We start from the raw sequence: 15091 nt of genomic DNA on the forward strand, positions 1-15091 counted from the left end.
TACCCAAGAAAAACTGGTTAGGGAGATGAGAAGCTGGGAGTGGGAGCAGAAATGCAGCTATTCCTAGGATGTGCTGGTGTTCCATTTCTTGATATATCTGTTTTCTGTTCCCCCTGCTCCTCCACATGCATTCAGGGCACACGCAGAGGAGGTGAAAATTACAAAACCTGCTATATCATAAATTAATTTTTCACTTCCTATTAAATAACACTTCATATCAAACAACTGGACTAATTACAAGCTTTTCTATAGGTAATCCAAATGTAAAATGTGACCTTTCTCCTTTCTTTCTTCTGGAAGTGAGTATAGTACAGTCAGCCCTGGAATCCTCGAGTCATTATGTTGGCTTTGGGGTGGAATAATTTAAACCAAAAGCATATCTCTGCAAGAAGAGGAAACAATGCATATCATAAGCCTCTGAACTGCTCACGTAGTGCTTCGAGTCTCATAAAACAGACTATAGGAATCTCATTATTTGTTATCACGTTTTATTGGCAGGCAGGAGTTATGGGAGGAAGATGGAGAACTGGCTTGAACTGGAGCATGGCCTGTGAGCTGGGTTAAGTGACTGCAGCCAATTTAAATACCTTAAAATGAGACACTGTTGAGATTTTTCATTTTTTCTTCCTCTACCGCCCCAGTGATGCTGCAACAACACTTTGACAGCTTGATGTTGGAACCTATTCCCTTAGCGACTGACTTCTTTGGGTTCCCTTCCTCTGAGTTACAGCAAGTTGTGAGTGCTAGTGCTTGTGCACTAGCTACAATCTTCTTTTAAAAGCTATTTTTGCTATATTACTGTTCACACTTTATTTATTACCTTTCTAGTCAATCCTTTGCTTGTAGAAATTGGCCTGTTCTTATAGTTCCTTTTCAGGGTATTTCTATAGAGTGAGAATAAATCTGGTTTGGGCTTGGGCACTCTCTCCAGGAGCAGTACTCCAGATGACCACTATCCTTGCTGTGATCCAAGTGCATCAGCTGATGGCTGCACCTGTAAGGAAGTGGTTCAGCAGGGTGCAACCATTCCATTTGGGGAGCACAATGCTGAATTACAGCCCTGAGAGTTTGTTTACATACTGGACACACATTTGTGCCCTATGAAAAAGAGTGCTATGAGGCCTGCAAAATCAAACATGCAAAAGTTAGGCAATGCCAGGAGGTTAATTTTCCCACCCGCTTGTGCATGTGCATTATGATTCAGTCTTTAATTACACAGTTGCACACTGTTTTTCCACAGAATTTCTGCTTCCCCCTGTGCACAGGTTGTCCGCGGCTGTTTGCGTGAGAAGCGATTTGATATTTTGTTTTCTCCTTACTGTTTGTCACGAGATTATTTAGGCCGTGCAATGAAGTAGGAATTACTGACGGCCTTATGGCTTTGTTTTCTTGCTTGTCTTCACCATACTGTAAGTGGCCAGTGTTTCATGAACACTCTTTGCAGTGGCCTGATCTAATCCTGGATGCTGTGCTGGCCCTGTTTACGAACTGGGAATACAAGAACATTGAGTGTCTGCCTCAGACAAGCAGCTTTAGTAAGTGTTTCTAATTTCCTTATCTCTATTATCTTTTAATCCGTATCGCCAGTGTCCCACTTTAAACCCCAGTCCTTTCCTGCCTGGCTTTAGTTCTTGGTATACCTAAGTTGATTCTCTCAGTGAGCTGGTATCTCATCATCTTCATAAAAGATCTTTGTCTTTCATTCCTTTTGGATGTGGCTAGGATTATGAGCAGCAGGACAGAGACAAGCTTCTTAATTTCATTTAATTTCATCAGAGCCTGGATTTAGCAGCCCAAACTGGTAACTGTTGAGAAAGACCTGTTCAGCCTTGGTGCAGGTCTTTGGGCAGTTCAGCTCTAATGCAGAGCAAACTGCAGAAGGCATGAAAGACGCATGAAATTTCAAAAGCTTGGGCAAGTTGAAGCAGATTTTCATAAGGACAACAAACGGTGCCTGTCTGTCACAGAATGCCCTGTCCTCTGCCAAATCAAAGCTACTGCTGCAAAAAAATAGATCGAAGTTAAGGTTCCTGAATATTTTAAACACCAAATAAACAGTGCGTTCTTCTGGTTTTGTTTTGGGTTACAGCTGAAGTATTTTTGTTAAAATTGAAAAAACCGCCATCATCCTGAGGCAGCAACCCGCCGTAGGAAAATTCAGCCTGTGTGTTTAAAGGATAGCACAGCCCATTTGCAAGAAAACTAGGGCCTTCGACTGGGAATTTTTGTCTGGCCTAAGAACAGTTGAGTATGATACAGTAAACATTTTTGGTTTTTCTCAGTATGGCTGCTTGATGGGTCCTGATCTGATTTTATCTTTTTTACAGTAGTGGCATTGAAGTTAAACTATTTTTCTCAGCCATTTTATACTACAGAGGGCAGCAACCAGAATAGGTCATTTCTGGGTCTGCCCAGTGCTATAGGGGTGCTATTTCTGTTCCTCATTACCATCCCTGCTCTCCTGCTAGATGCACTTGGGTGAGCTTGGGCAGGGAGGGAGGTGCTTTCTGCAGCCTGTCAAGAGAGCTGCCTTCACAGCAAGGATTCGTCTTTTTGGGGAATAGGGCTGTGAGAGATTAATTGACAGCTAGATGCAACACGGGTGGTGTGTGTATACCATGTGGCACAGTGTGATGCAAAGGCATGAGCAGCTTGGTGCAGGGTACAGCACACCTGTATTACAGCAGAGCAACTCTGGACTTCTTGGCAGGGGAGGTTATGCCAGCCAGAGCAACATGCAAACACATCTGTATGTTCTCCATGTTCCAGAGCAAGCTCTGGTATCTCAACAGAGAACAGCACTCCACAGTGTAGACTTAAACTGAACTCTTGAGGTGTTTGTCCGGCAGCTTTCAAAACCAGTTAGCTAAAAAAGTTTGAATGAAAAGAAGAGTAACTTTCTTTGAAAAATATCATTAGTGCTTTGCCATTCAGACTCTTGCTCTTGTAGTTCAAAACCTGTCTTCCAAACACAAGTGACAATAATATCATTAGCTGCTTGGTCTTTTTTATTACTTTACCCCTCAACATTCGTAACTGTGCTGAGTGCCATAATGGATTGTGTGTTTCTGATTTTTATTCCAAAGACTGTACACTAGATGAATGCCTGCTTTCCTTTACTTGTTTTTATTGAAGTAAATTAATACGTTAATTTCTTTGTTTCGTTACCTACATGTGGTTTTAAGATATTTTCTGGAGATATCCTCTAATGGAATAGAGCCCCAAGTCTCTACTAAAATTAATGCTTAGAGAACCATAGGAGAGATAAAAATTAAAGAATGGGAAAGGCAAAATTGTGAATACATCCACTTTCCATTTCCTTTCTCATAATGCCTGGTCTTGCCTGCTTTAGTGAAATTTCTCCATTTGTTTCCTTTAATTAGTGCTTTGAGAAGATGCAAACACCACCCGTCAGCTTTCTTTATGTTGGTAGGTTAGCACAGTGCTTTCTTGCCGATAAGCAGTAACAGATGTGGAGAACATGTAGGTCTTCTGGCTTCAGGTAATGGTCTAAGAGTCTAGCTTTGATTTCCTTCAGTGCTCTGGAGTTTCTGTAGGGAGCTGAACAAAGCACCAGTGTATTCTTGTTTCCATTTTAATTTCTAAAAGTCAAAATATTAGTGTTCCTCTGTCATGGTGGCACTACTAGGAAAATCAGTAAGTGCCGGAGGATGCTGAAATACTAAATGTGGCAAAAGCCAAATAAGTTGATTGTTGTTTTACTCAGCTGGTTACATTTTAATTGATTTACCAGTATATTAGCTTCAAAGGCAATCCTGGTATAAAATATATTGACACGTAGATATAGCACCATGATTCATACATTTACTGTAATCAATATCACAGATTGTGTTTAATGTTTACATTTTGTATCTTCTCAGAGTTTACCCAAAACATTAAGTTATTTCTAGTTCTGGTCTTTATGTAAAGCTGAGTTTTTGGAGTCCGAGTTGGCAAAGCACTGCTTCTTTTGATTAGTATAGGGTAGGAGAAAACAAATCGACTGCTCTTTTCCTCTGAGTTAAGTACTCCATTTCGTCAAAGTGTCTTGAGAGTCTTGTTTCAATGTCAGGTTATTGTCATCGTGATTAGGCTTCAAGCTGATCGCTTGCATCATCGTTGATCCAGAAACACACTGATAGTTGGGCCTCTGTGGAGGTTTTTGATTTGACCATATTTCAGATAAGAAGGGAAACACCACAGTTGTGAAATGAGTCACTTTTTTTGCCAGAACACTTTTGTTGCAGGTAGTATTGTATGCATATACAATGCATGTTATTCTGAGAATTATTCTTGTTCTTTGGATTCCAGTTCTTTATACAATATGCTGTAAATATATGCATTCTGAAAAACGATAATTGTCTCCAGATTAATGTGTAGAATTACTGCAGCATTTGGGAAATTCTGAATATAAGATATTTCTTTTGCATATATTTTCCCTGTTTATGTTTCACAGTGAAATCTCCTAAGAGTTTCATGTTCAAACAAACCTAAAAACTCTTGAATGTTTGCTAGTCTTTTATTCTAATCTACACAAAAGAATCACCTTTGACATTCCTTCTACCTTCTGAGGCTCTGAGCTCATCTGAGGGGGGAGGCAACTCTTTGGTACAGAATTGATAAAAAAAAATTCACCCCTCTAGATCTACTGCCCCAGACCTTCAGCGTTTGACTTGATGTGTTGTCATGGTGCGAAGGACCTCAAGCTGGTCCTCTGGACCTCTTTGTAGACTAACTTGGAGCCACCCTTTTTAATGGATCTAAATTTGGGAAGAGAAAGGAAACGTTTTTGTCCCTTATACAGTCTCTTTACAGCTGTGCATGCCTAGAAGAGCATGCTATTAAATTAAGTCTGATTTTCATTTTCACAATGTGACTTCTGTTTGGCAAGCCTGCTTATGGATCTAGTCTTAATTTCACTTTATTGGTATTAATTATGTGTTAAAAATCACAAAGTTCTGCACCAATTCCCAAGAGGTTAGTCCCAGTGACACCTCAGGAGACCCATGTTCTGAGCAACATTGAATAGGAGGATCCAAAGTAAAAATACTCACGTCAGAATAATAATGAAATACTGGGTTTTGGTATCCTTTTTTCAAGTCCTGAAAAATAGTAATTTGGCAGATATTTTCTCTGCCAAATATACACCTGTGTGTGACATGTAGGTTTTGTTTGTCGGACATACTACTTTTTTCTCCCTTGGATCTCAAGACACACTGAAAGTTTTCTCTGGTCAAAGTATGAGGGTTTTTTCCATGACACTTTAGCACCTGTGTGTTGGGTGATGTTTCTTTGCCCAAGTTTTCTCCTTTGGGTGGGCACTGTGCAAACTGATCTTGCACATTCTTTGTCTGAATCCTTTTAAAAGCTCTAGCTCTGTTCAGTGAAAAATGGTAAGATTGCAATTAGGACAGATGGAGAGTTGGGACGCTGACACGAGTAAAGAAAGGGATATGAATTAAGTCAACTGCAGTTCATATCTGCCAGGCTGCAAACCTTCTCAGCACAGCACAGAGGCAGTGCTATCAAGTGGCTGAGGGATGCAATGAGGGTCCTGGGGAAACCTGACTTCTCTTGTCTTGGCCATGGCAAAGATTGAACCTGGACAAGTCGTTTCACACTCTGATTCCTTTCCACTCACTATTAGACCAATAGCTTTTAACAGCAAGGTCTTTCACCTACAGTATACTTTCCTAGCTCAGTGAAGCTTTGATTTTTGGTTTCAACTTGTGGTGTAATGGTGATAATCTCAAACATAGCAACCCAGAGTGATCCTTTCCAGTCCCTAGCCATGGGTGGCAGGGCTACATAAAACCGAGATACAGACACATTGCGAGTGGGCTGGAGTGTGGCAACACATTCATAGTGTTGCTTTTATTAAAGCTGCCCTTTCTTTCTCCTCCTCCTCTTCTTCCTCCCTCAGATGATGATGACATTGTTTTATTTGTTTTACTTCTATAGTTAGCAAACTTAGTTAGCAAGCCAGATTAAAAATAAAACAGCAACCCCCTTCTCCGGTCTAACTCTGTGAGAGCTGTTTCTGCCGAGTTTTGTGATTGCAAGAGTGGTATCAAGTCCTGCCCCCGAGGGGGAAGATTGTGCTCTAGATTGACACACTGTTGGGTAGCTGGTAATTTCTGTCCTCTTTCTCTCTTTTGTATGACTCCAGGCACCTGATCATTAATGTCATCTTGGTTAAGGAGCAAGGTCCCTATTTCCATGGAAACATGGGCAAATGGCTTTGGAATCTTAAAGATCCTTTATTTATTGGATAACATTTTCTCTTCTGTTTAAGCATTTAAAACAAAGAAGCCTGCAGTGCTGAAATCTTTTAAGAGATAGTGTGTTAAATGAGCCGGACAGTTAGAAAAATGGCATTTAACTTTGCTCTGTAATCCTGTAAAAATATACCAGCTGGTGAAAAATCAGGCTAGTTACCTTGAAGCCAACAGAACTAGACCAGTTTACAATAGCCAGAAATTTGTCCCAGAGCTCTGGTAGTCTGTAGGTTAGATTCTTAAGGGAAGCAATGGGACTTTTATCACTTAAAAGTCATAGCTTGACAAGACAAATCCCTGAACAGGTATTGGAAGTATAAGTTCTACTTCAACTGCTAAATGAACGAGATCATATAAACCATTTTCTAATTCATTATTATGCTCATGGATTTCCTGATGCAAGATTTATTCATGTCTAAATGGCTTAATTTTTCACATTGCTTAGTCTTAGAGGAAGCCAGTAACTGTGTAGACGTTTTTTTTCTGTAGGTGCATATTGGTAGCCATTTAGTATGAGACACATGACAGTATGAATGAATGCTTAGATGTAATCTGGATACTGTGAATATTCAGGCTAGACATATATTTTATATATTACATATTTACTGTAGAAGACTAACAAAATACTTTATAAACATACTTCATGCCTCGAACAGTGCATGGAAAGATGAAATGCACAAAAGGCAAAGTAAAATATGGTTAAAAAGACTTAACTAGTGGCACAAGAAACTACAGGTTTTAACACATTTACAGAAGTTGAAGAATAAAATACTGATCCTGTCACTGTCAATGGTAATGTTATACATCCCCTCACAAATCACCAAATTATATCACCTCTGAGTCAAGTCCCTGTTCTAATTTAAATGATGTCCTCTCTTTCTCCACTTGAATAGAAGCTGTTCCTGTTTATTTTGCATCTGAACTTTGTTCATTTCTGTCACAACTTTCGGAAAACTCTCCAACTGCAAATACTAAAACCTGTTTGAAATAATGAAAACTACATATATAAATGCCCCTTGTCAGACTGTCAAAAGAGCATGTAGATAATTAAACCTAAAATGTGACTAGATAGCTGCATGATGTTTCATCTATAAATAGTAAAATGAGAATACAGAGGTGGCTTTGGATTTAAGAGTGGCTTTAATTTTGTTTCCATCTGAATCCTCCTCTTTTACTGCAACTTTGACAAAGTCATGTTTTGCCTCTCCGAACCTTGCTGATGAAGGGAGGTAACATATTTTCACTTGAGCTCCCTGAATGTAGGACATCACATACAGAGCTGAACCAAGGATGTCAAGTGTGTTTACATTTACTTCAGCGTCAGGCAGCTCTTAAAAAATATGAGATCAGGGTGTGTAGGTGTCTGGGGGGAAATATTCCACCTGAGGGGACTAGCACCAGATTTGCCTCTTGGTCTTCAGTGCAACGCAGGAGATTCCTAAAAGTGGGGATTGCAGGGAGAGGCTCAGGGTACCTGCAAGAAACCTGTTGCTCTGGGCAACCTACTTTTCCAGTATGTTTCTGGTTTGCCTTGTTCCTTCTGTATAGACTCTGGCTTCATTTTCTTGAGAGTGTCTGCCTGTCAGATGAAGTTATTGGGAAAGATGAGGTTGGAGAGTAGTTCAGTTAGGGGTGATCAGCTCAATAGGAAGTCCATTTTCAAGTAGCTTTTAGAAGAGTCTAATGTTAGTGGGACAGATTATGTACATAGCTGCTGAATAAAATTTTTCTCCCTTCTCCCCATATACTCCCTAGAAATATTTCTCAGAAAACAGTTTATGCTTTCCATTTTCATTTGAATTTCAAGCCAGTGAAAATGGACACGCTAAAGTGAACATGATCCCAGAACAATATCTTATACAGATAACAATGATAAATATTGTTCTAAATTTAGGATGCAGTCATTCAGATGAGATATGATGACAAATTCTTTTTCTTTGTTGTAAAAGAAAAAAATTGTAATCCTCAGCATCTGTTGAAAATATTAGCAGCTCTGACCAAAACTAATTGCGATCCAGAGCAACGTGGGAACAAATTATGGCTGAGGAAGATACCTCCTTTGGTTGTTATCTACAAATGCAAGGCTTACTTCTTGTTCTATAACGTAGGTTAAAATCTACAATGCGAACAACTCTGTAGAAATGGAATTTCACAATTTATAAGTGTTGTAAACATGCTTTTTACTGATGACCTTAAAATGAAGTTACAAATAAACTGTTACTTTAGTTAATGGCATATTTTGGCATTATAAATTAACTCATAAGATAGAACAAATAGTTTCTCTCAAATCTCAATTGCTCTTTGTTTTTCTGCTGCTGTTTCTGGAAAAGCTTCTGAAACATTTTATTGATGAGGTAATGCACTCTCATCTGTATGTAGTACTTCTGTAACTCCAACAAAGGTTTCTGGTGACATGTTGGACCATGAGAACAAAGCTCGAATTTATTGTGTTCCCTCCAGATGAAATTACAGTCTTCATCAGTTAATACAGCATTTCTCAACTTTGGAAAGTTGAATCCTGACTTGTCAAGAAAATGAAGCTTACAGTATTGCTATTATCAGCAATGTTGTTTTAAAAGCCTACCAAAATGAGCAATCACTCAAATAGCCTGTGTAGGTATTCATCCTCATCTCTCTTGTATGCTTTGATTAGCAGCGCATTGTCAACAGCGTTAAGGTAATGCCATTGGCATTTTAATCATGACCCTTTTATAAGCAAAATTACTGCACCAGTTCCTCTGCAAATTGAGGTAGGCATTTCTGCATTGTGGATGGGCTGTGGTTTCAATATTTCTTTTTGCAAGCAGGTGCCTTGAAAGCCAAAGCAATCAGAATAACAAAATAGGTGTGAGAATCTGAATTGGTATTCATTACACAGTAGATAGTACAATTTTTATTACTGTACATAATTTACTGTTATGTTTTTCTTAGAGCTTTACTAAGTGGGAAGTTTATATTTGATTTACATACCAGTGTGAAAGAAATAGTTCCAGAGCACCTATAACTTCTGTAAACACTCCCTTAACAGTTTTTTAGATTAGCTTACATTCAAGGGACACAGATTTGACCTCAATTACAATGACACATCATTAAGGGGAAGTAATTTTCACATTCTGATTTGCACTAGTAAGACTAAAGTAGTTTAAAAATTCATTTAGATTGAAGCACTGCAAATTTCTCAGGTAAAAAAAAAAAGATTTTTTGGGTGTGGGTTATAATGTTCTAGTACATAGAAGTTACCTATTTCTGTGCTTCCAACAGCAATGGGAATTTGAGAGCTTTTTTTTTTTTCTTTTAAATATTCCCTGGGAGTGCCTATTTTTTTTTATATATATTTTTTTTTAATTCAGTCCTTTTAAATAATTGATTTAGTATCTTACTGTTAGGAACATCTAATGTGTGGATAACGCCTCAAGTGATACAAAGCGGTTTTCCTTTACTGAAGTCCAGAGTTATGCCACTTAGGCTGTGCAAGAGCTTTACTGTAGTATATGCTTTACAGAACTTTCCTGTCTGTAATTACAAGGACCCTACTGGGTAGCTATAATTGCCTTCGCAGTGGATTTTTCTCTGCAGGAACTTTTCTTAACCTTTCAGTATCACTTCATGGCTCTAGACCCTGAACGTGGCTGTTGGGAAGCAGTATTGCCTGCAGAGCACATCATGACATCCTGCTGTGCAGGCAGCCAGCAAGGATGGTCTTGTGGTCATATTAACTTTGCCAGTTAAGTACTTTTGTTTGCAAAATTTGGAACCAATGGTTTACCCTTTTCTGTTGCTATGTTGTTGGTATGCGAGCTCTTTTCCAGCTGTACACAACAGCAGCATACTTCTGCCGGTAATGGTTCTGGCCAGCAGGTCCTCAATCTGTACTGGTAGTTCCTCTGTGGGTACCTCCCCTATCACCAGCAGTGACTGTGTTCACCTTAAGAGCAGCAAAAGTCAATACTAAAAAGTATATTTTAATCCTGGGTAGATTAGCAGTTGGGCACACTCCCCTCTTAAAATCTGATGATCAAGCTATCATTTGCTATGGGGCATTGGTTTGTGTTTTTTTCTTCACTGTGTTCACTCTGTCCTGCTCTGGCAAATGCAGCTAGGAGAACATAGCTGGAAGAGCTTGGTGCAGTAGCATGCTGGGGGTGTTGTGCATGTAGCCTCGTTCACGTCCTCCTCCTTGTGACTCCTGTGGGTCAACTCCCCAAGGTGGATTGGTCGAACTGTGCTGTTACCTCTCTTGATGAGTATCAGTAGGAGGGCAAGGTACAATTACAGTAGCACCCTATGAGAAACATTTCTTCTCCCACCTCTCTTTGCTGTCCACTAGTATTTTGTGAAGGTTTTATTTATTCAAGGGATATACAGGATGGATTTCTTTCTCTTTTTTAAGTAGATGCAATACCAAAATCAACGTAACACCTAGTGATTCAGTGCAATTTTGAGTGCTGGGGAAATGACTTAAGAAGTAACTATAAGTAACTTAGTCGTCCCGTGCTTGGATGTTTTTCACATATGTATTACAATCTCATTGGATCAGATGTTCTAAAGTGGTCTGGATTTCCATGCGAAGGAAAGGTCAGGTTTTATCTCTCCTGCTATACACATGCAATGAGCTTGCAGAAGGCAGCCTGGCCTGGCGTCTTCTGTATCTATCAACAGCAAAAAACACTTGGGATATCTTTTGCTCATTTCTTGTAGCAATGGCGATTTTATTGTCAATGTGTGATTTTGTGCATCAGATTGTCACTGTCTAAAGAAATGGTTTCCTTCTGTGTGTGTTTTTTTGAATAGGTGATGTAACATTAAAATAACTGAAAGGAAAAATACAGTAAGTTTATTTCTGTACCTTACTGGGTTTTGGTGTGGTTGAGGTAATGAAAGAAGTTTTCAAGAAAGTGTTATTTTTTTATTTCAGAGGAATTGTATTATTTTTCTTTTAATAACTCTGCATCTGGAGTGACAGTTCAAGGCATGATGGTCAATCCACTTTCTGTTGCTGATTTTAATCCAGCATAAGTTATTTCTAGCTGAAAACAGCACAATTTAATGACTATTTAGTCGTGTGAAACTGTAAAATGAGGCAGCATTCCTGCACAGGTAAACTGTTAGGGAACATGTATTTTTATTGTGTGCAGGAGGAAAAAGACACTTGGCTCTCTTCTTAAAGGCCTCAAGAAAAGATGAGGTCAAAGTTGGGTTGAACTTAGCTATTGATGGGCTTTCTCACTGCTCAAAGTGTTACTTCTGGGTGCAGGGTGAGGAGCTCCAGGGTAAAAATGGGCAGGAAGTTTGTGCAGTTTATACCTTTTGCTCTAGTCATTTTGTGGTAAAGGATTTTTGTGTCTCAGGCTGTCAGTTTTATTCACATCTTAATGCTCATGGATAGAAGGCTCAGAAGCTGGTCTTATTATTTCATAATAAAACCAGTGATTAAGCAGATTATATTTTCTTTCAATTCCATGGTGGTCTTGTTCAGTGACTTCATTTCACATTAGTATTTTTACTGCAGCAAATAAGTAATACATCAACACAGAAGCTAAGTGTGGCATTATGAGTCCCTTTTGTACTCTCAAAATCTTTCCGATTAAACTAACGTACAAGTAGTGTGACATGCCCTGTAATGAGGTTAATGTCAAGATCTCTGCCAGCTCTAGGTGGGCTTGAAGTGGGAAGGCTGCTGTCATGTCATGGTGTCTGAGGATTTATCTGATCCTGAAGGAGCACTAGCAAACCGTGTCTTTTCCTGTAGCTGTATAGGCAGTACAGAAACAATATCCAGTATTATTGTAGCCAAAAAGAAATGAGAGGAAAACCAAATCTTCCTCCTCCCTGCTGTTTTCTTGTTATGTGCATTTGACAGTGCTTTGTATTGTGTGGTGGGTTTTTTTTTAGCCTGCTTATATACAACTGGTGAGTCAACAGGGAGGAAGAAAAACCCCATATGTATATTTTAACAGAATTCAGATGAAAAAAAGAGATGTTTAAAGGGCAGATCATGAGAAAAATGAGCATTTTTGAAATTAGTTCCAAAAGAAAAAAAATACTCCATTTACAGCATCTTTTTAATTAGATTGAGCAGAGCTGCTAATGAGTGCTGAAGCTCTCCGCTTCTCAGCCATAAAGATAATGCTCTCACTCATGTACTGCCTGCACTTTTCTGCCTTGGTGTCCCCCTGAAAGCTTTCCTATTCCAAGAATGAGACCTAGGCGTGACTCTGTGATAACTGTACCTTGGGGTCTGGAGGCAGGCCAATAATCACCCTTCAGACTGAGCATGTCTTGGACTTCCCCTGCAGCACTGTTTAAGTGGCTGCTGCATGCTGAAGGTAGCAGGCCCTCAATAGTATTCTAGTGAGATTTGTACTTTTGTGTGACATAGGTGATTTTATGGTCATAATCTGATGTGAAACACTCCTCCAGGCAGAAATACCAAGGTTTGGTACAGAGACTGATTTTTTAAAAATTATTTATTTTTTTAATGATTACTCATAAATTAAATTCAATTACCCAGAATAAATTTCAAACGTAAGTATTTTTGGTAGACAACTTGTATTTTATTCAGGGCTAAGTAAGTATGAATTAATGTTTTCTAAACGTCCTGGGTATTCTGAAGTTAACACCTCAGAGCAGATCTTGAGTCAGTTTCTCTTCCAGCCCTGGAAATTTATCTTCAGCTTTTTTCTTAACTTTTCTGCTTTCTGTGCATTGAAGGAAGGGGAAATATTGTCATATCAGGTATACTTTTTTCCTTGTTTCTAAATTGCCAGGCAGTTATTGGTGATGGAAAGACAGGAAGGGGGCAATTTATTATGGTTTATATTTTCTACCCAGATCCCTTATTGCTTGTTTATTTTTTTGGCTTGTGTAAAGATCTGAAAATTCATCCTGAAGCCTCCAGACTCTGATTCTAGCACTTGTTAAAAGTAACTAAATCCTTTTGTCTGAATTTGAGCTTTGGATGAGGTCCTGCAGGAACAGGTTGCTAAACAGACTTGCTGGGGAATTGTCATTTGCTTTTAGTTTTCTTCATCTGCTATTCACTTACTGCAACACATCCTCTTTCTCTGCCCTTTGCTGAAGTCTTTCAGCTTGTTTCAGACAGAGGAATTGGAAGTGATGGACACACGCCTGCTCCCTTAGGACTTAGTCTGGTGCATACAAACCATGACAGAGGTAATGGGAGAAAGTCAACAACGGTGTGGAGGGGACAAAGGTCGGGTGTTTGGAGCATGGCAGTGCTTGTCCAGCCTTGCTAGGAAATAGGTGCCTGTTATCGCACATGCTCAAATCAAGATCTTTTAAGCACAGCAGCATATGATACTGAACTGTACAGCCTTTGTGTGAGGAACGAGAAGAAAAAGGTACTCACTGAATTTTTCATGTCTTTGTATCTCATACAGTCCTGGGGAGGGAAGGTGAGGGATAAAACCTTTGTCTCACCTCAGTTTCCTGGCTTTGTTGCCTTACAGAGAAAATAAAATTTATTTGGTTAATGAATGATAGTTTTAATTTTTATTTACCTTTGTCAAGTGTCATTCTAATGAAAAGTAAATGTAGGATATTTCCCTCCCCACCTGGAAATATGCAGGCAAAGCCTGAACTCCCTTCCCTGCTCTGTTACCTAGACTTACTTCTTTCTGTAAAAATCGTGTTTGGAATTTGCAAGTCTGACTTGCTTTTCAGAAGAGAGTATTTTTCTGTCCTGTGTGCTTTTGAAATCTTTTGTCAGAAAAGAATATTATTTTTAGATTGTTTTAAAGCTTGATGTTGTTCTGGGTCATTCCTGGAGTCCTAGATATTTGTGCATCTGGGAGGAAGAGAATTTGATTCTTGTATCAATACTTGGAAAATTCTTCTAGTATCACATATAATGTTCCCTATTTTCTTTAATCCACAGTCTAAAAACTCTTGAAGTATTATTTTCTTGACTAGTGATATGGATCTTCATTACCTTTTCAATTTTTGTTTACATACTCAGAAATGGAAGACTTTATTTTTAACCTGTTTGCTAAATGGAAGCTTATAATGGGGAAAAAATGTGGAGATGGACAGTGAGAATTTCCAATTATTTCCATTTTCAAGGACGAGAGACTACACAAGGAAAGAAAAAGACACTTATTGATTCAGGAACCTGGAAACAGGTTCAGAAAAACACACATTTGAAACGACTTTCTGAAGCTCATAGTGCAAAACTGCAAGACACGCGTTTGATTTATAGAAAAGACGAAAATCAAAATACTTCATTATACAGTTTGTGTGAGACCGAATAGTTCTTGAGTCTTAATGACATTTCAACTTGTAAATAGCTTATGTCAATGGAGGATCCTGGTCTGATAAATTGCCTTGAATTAGGTTATTTTTGAAAACAATGTGCTAGCATCTGAGAAGCAAGAAAACATTTCCAAGACTAATGTTAGACAATAAAAATAACTCCTTTATTTGCTGTTCTAAACTGCTGAGGGTTTAGTCCTCTCTCCCTCCCTTTCTTGTCTTCCTTTATTTTCCCTTTCTCTATCTTCCAGATCAAATGAAGCTTATTTGATGCCACCAAGATGTTAATCTTCTGGGCTTTTTTTCTGTTTGTCAGAGTGAAAACACAGAATATTTGCACCATTTTGAAAATCTGCATATTATTTAGCATATGGTGAAAAAAACCCCAAACTATATGATCATATTGTAGTCAAGTCCATTCAGTTAGCTATCGTCATGTTTTGTCTACACTTGAACTACAGAATATAGCTTCTGCATATCCTGTGAATTTGTCTGGATCAAATGTATTCTCATGAAAATATTTCCCATTCTGACTTCCTTTG

The 15091-nt window shown here is 38.7% G+C and overlaps 1 protein-coding gene across 2 annotated transcripts in view; it reads left to right on the forward strand.

Annotated features, from left to right (window-relative positions):
• DGKI (diacylglycerol kinase iota) overlaps positions 1-15091 on the forward strand; it is a gene marked incomplete at its 5' end in the record, with an annotated part of 208126 nt that overhangs the window by 54080 nt on the left and 138955 nt on the right. The window lies entirely within an intron of this gene.

The sequence above is a fragment of the Psittacula echo genome (assembly GCF_963264785.1).
Source record: "Psittacula echo genome assembly, chromosome: 1".
NCBI lineage: Eukaryota > Metazoa > Chordata > Aves > Psittaciformes > Psittacidae > Psittacula > Psittacula echo.